Below are 4940 nucleotides of genomic sequence, written 5' to 3' on the forward strand. Positions count from 1 at the left end.
ATTGTAAATAAATATTATACTATGTTTAATTTAAATTATGTGCCTGTTTCAATGTTAATAAGACCAAATTCATTAATGCCTCGGAATATGTAATATCTTTGAAATGTTATTATTTGATAATCCACGTACAAAATAGGAATATCAATATACCCCGGTTAAATGTAAAGGAACCAAATTTAGGGTAAAGGAACAGCCCAAATACTAGAAAAACCCTCCAAAAACATTAGGTGTGTGCTCTTTTTTACAAACTCAAATGTAGAATACCAACACATAGGTTTAGACCACTTTAGAATGTACAAAGCATGGGCAAACTCGAAGACAGAGCTTTGCCCAAGTTTATGACTACAATTGACACTGTTAAAACAATAGTATTTGGCATAAAAACAATATCTCGTATATATACACAAATTCACATTTGGACCAACGTGAGTCTGAAAGATTTTATTACTCTATGGCCTAGAGTTGTGAGCCATTTGTCGAAGTATATAGTTGGTACAGGTACAATGCATCAAATGTGCTGATGAGGATAGAGTTTCCATATGATTCAAATAAGACTTAGACTGTCACTTTAGGACATTAATTTCGGTCTAGATTTTCTTTTCTAAAACTCCATGCCTGAAGCTGTATACGAACTCATGTCTTTCCATCCAAGCTTTAAAAACTCATCTTCTTCCAATACGGAGTAACCTTGATAAGGAAGCATGCTAAGCAACAAGTTTAACTGGGTGACTGTGTTTCCTCCTAGTGAAACCTTCCCCAAATTTCACATTTCTCATCATTTCTCACCAATTTTTAAACTTAACTTCACCACTTCTTGCCGGACCCGAATCGCCATTCTATTCTTCATATCTGTAGATCGATCCTTGCTATTCCCTGGATACCATGCCCCCAATGAATCCAACATTACTAAGTTTGTAATGTAAAGTCTCAATAAATCTATTTAGAAACAGACATCCATGGGTCAAATCTTCCTTGATCCATATCACCGCAGTCGGTTTCAAATGCTGAAAAAACCTTCATTGTCTTTCTATCTGACCTGAAACATCATATAAGGAATGGTGAAAGCCAATGAATGGATAAGGCATCTACTTATTGGATGTTTAAGTGTTGCCAAATTAAGGTTTCCAGCATTATCTACTATATACCATGGAACTCTGAATGGCAAAGATAAATGTGCTTGTTGGGAAATTTGACAAAACTATAATGTCTTTGCTCTATAATCAAGTTTCACCCATGCATCCCAATATGTTGTTGCCTTTAGGCTTTAACTTTACTTATATATAGATAGGATTATTGGTTTTCTAGCTGGATGAGAGGGGATAGAGCAACCACAAAAGGACTCTAGTGAAATGGGCAACCCTAGCCATAGGTGATTTACAATTCCTCATTATTAAACCTTGTATTGTGAGAAGCCTTTATTTAGTAGCTTTATCTGGGCTGATCTATTTCTTGATGTTGCAAGCATCGTAAAAACATGGGAGGTGGTAATTTCCCGAAGCTCTCAATTCTCTTCTTGTAATTGCGAGACTACTAGTCGAAATCTCCAGTAAGACTGCTATAATGGTGCTATACTACACTAATCCTAGTTATTTAAATAGAGAATGGCAATTACAGATATTCAAAGGCACTTTTGTTCCTTATTGAAAGCTACTTACACCTTTTGCTCACTAACCAACGAAAAAAGGACCAAATATGAATCCATACTAGGAGTAAACTGCCATGGTGATTAAAGAGTTGATACTTACTAGGGAAATATATATCATTGCATCAATTCACAATCAACATTAACCAAGTGATTTGTTATTCGTAGTGCAACTTTTTCCACATGTATTTACAATGTAGCAATTTGTAACCGATATGAATTAAGCACTCTTACAGAATTACTTAGACACGCACTTCATAGTTTTAGCTCGCGCAACATAAGTGGCGACATATGCAAGGTTGGCAAAACATGTTTTTAATTCAATTCACTTGAAATTCTAATCAATGGGGGGGGTGTACAAGAGATAACATTGCCACCACAAAAGTAAAAAGGGTTCCATTAATGTAATTTAAGCTGCATGAAGCCAAAAGAAAGTGTTGTGTCCATGGGAAATCCGAAATAGGGTAAACAAAAATACACAGACAATCACATAAATATACATAGCCATATGATATATCTATATACATATACATATACATATACATGTACATATGCATGTACATGTACGTATACGGAATTGAATGCCGTATTTATGACGTGGGGCCCGCGTCTGCGGGGCCCGCATTTAATGCTGCGTCAGCCTGACGTCACACCCCTCGCGCGCGGGCTACAACAAGTTGGCGTGTGTGTGTTTTGTTTGCTTTCTTTGTTTTCTGCTGTTTTTCTTTTCTTTGATCCAAACTGAGTTTTCCGGCCCAACGTCACGTGTAATTAGTTCGTCGGCTGCCTGCTTTGGTTCGGTTCGGTTCGGTTAGTTGCTCCGTTCGCCCGGCTCGTTAGTTGGTTGGTTTAGTTAATTCGTTAGCCAGTTAGGTTGAGCTAGTTAGGAGGATGTATCACTGCAGAAAATAAAGTCTGTAAAATATTTCATTCCTCAGATACCGGACAAAAAAGGTAATGAATTATGGGATTCGGATACACACCCGCGGATTCCAGTTTCAGAGAAATAATTAATTTCATTCATTGAATGGGATGATTATCTTCCGGAATTACACTTCAGAGAGATCCTTTAATCGATGTTTACAAATGGATTGAATCAATTGGCTCTCTATTACATACATTCCATACATATGTATATGAATGTGCTAATTAATGTGTATTGAAATTGAGGGTCTCACACACAAAACTTACACGGATTGAATTGAGCGACAAAAATCAAGGAGATTCGCCATTTTTAACCGGAATTCAAACCTGCAGATTAGCTAGCTAGTTGCAAAAACCAGAATTTGAAAATAATAATAATAATAATAACCAGAAATTCTGTACATATACATATACATTACATGTACAGAATTTAAATGTATATAAATACATGTATATATATATATATAAATGTATATAAATGTATATGAGAGGAGGTCATGAAGTATGTATATCTGTCGTGCGCAAGTGAGGGGAAGGGAGGCACGTGCACGGATGCAAGGAAAATAATACATCATCTTGTTCGATTTATTTATGTTTTAATGTTCGTATTAATGTAGTAGTATAATCAGACAGTGTGTGATGGAATCGATTGGACAGAGAGAGACCCACACACACACAAATGGATTGCAATGGCGACTCCTGTCCAGACAACATTTAGTTTAGAAATTTGCAGGAAGTAGCAGGAATTTCTGTTTTATCTTCATTTGTTCTTTATTTCTGTTGCGATATTGGCACGGCTCAATTGGATCATAAGCACAAATCCCTTCTGCATCTCCTTCTGTGGTGTTGTTTTTGTACAGAGGATCGGATTGAACCGCTTCAATATCGCAACTCTCTTTAGATTTCGATTCTGACAGAGATTTTTATATGCCACGGGATCACAGTCTGTTTTCTTGCTCTTCCTTCGGATGAGCTCCCCCGTTCGTTTTATTTTCTTTCCCTTAATTAAATCTTTAAACCCCAAGAATGGTGTTGCGACATTGCAATCTTGATTCAGAGCTTTCATCCGAACCAACAGAAAAAAACAAGAAAGTTCAGCACAGAAGGGAAAAAAAAAAAAAAAACTCCCCTATTGTTTCCTTTAAAATTCAAAACAGGAAGATGAGAAAGTGAACAGAAGCACGCATTTACGCAACAGAAGGAAAGATTCAATTAATCTCTGCCAACAAAACTGCTACAGCAAATTACTTTGAAATAAGCAAGAAAAGTAATCACTGTGAAAAACCCAAGCTGCAGAATACACATTTGGTTTGTCTTCCTCATCTTCTTCTTTAATTAAACAAATAAATTTATGAAGCACAAACAGACACACACACAGGCACACGCATGTAATTAAACTCACTTGTTTCGTTCCCTTCCTTCTTCCTCATCGTTAGTAAATCAAGGAAAGACTATGAGAATTAATGAAAAAACAGATAAGAATATTTAATAAATGTGCATGTATGCATACATGTGAGCTTATTATGTTTGTAAGGGTCACTGTTATATGAAGTAATAAGGACCTTGAGGAGATAATGAAGGCCAATGATGATCACAGAAAACGGATGGCTGCAATCCTCTGTCTTAATACAGTTAATGTTAAGACATGAGGCAGAGAAACAGGGAGAATGAATGAATGAATGAATGAATGGAGAAACAGAGAAAAGGAACTTAGCAGAACCTACATAGCACACACTGCACACATATATATACATACATGTATCTGTGAATATGTTTTGTATGCATTTTTTATGTTAAGCTTCTATAAATGTGTGTGTGTGTGTAGAGGACATGAATTTCCTGTAAATATATACATATCTATGCATACATATATGTATACATTTCCCTACATACATATAATGATATATGTATGTATGTGTTTTATATGCATTTTTTATGTTAAGCTTCTATAAATGTGTGTGTGTGTGTGTGTAGAGGACATGAATTTCCTGTAAATATATACATATCTATGCATACATATATGTATACATTTCCCTACATACATATAATGATATATGTATGTATGTATGTATGTATGTATGTATGTATGTATGTATGTATGTATGTATGTATGTATGTGTTTATTATTGAAAAGGGGCTATATTTCCTTCCATTCAATGAATGATTTTTTCATTATGGGATGGATGTCCATTGACCACTCACTTGGCCCTTCTGATTTGATCACTGAATTGTGTGTGTGTGTGTGTGTGTGTGAACCTCAGCACCCTACACGGCTCTTTTTTCGCATACATATTTTTACTCCATGACCCGGTCACAACCTCGTGAGGCCCCCCTATATGATACTTTCGCGACCCCCATCTCTCCTCGTAATTTT

The sequence above is a fragment of the Azolla caroliniana genome, unplaced genomic scaffold (assembly GCF_043228905.1).
Source record: "Azolla caroliniana isolate FFs.n. ecotype wild unplaced genomic scaffold, voAzoCaro1.0.p SCAF_1, whole genome shotgun sequence".
NCBI classification, from domain to species: domain Eukaryota; kingdom Viridiplantae; phylum Streptophyta; class Polypodiopsida; order Salviniales; family Salviniaceae; genus Azolla; species Azolla caroliniana.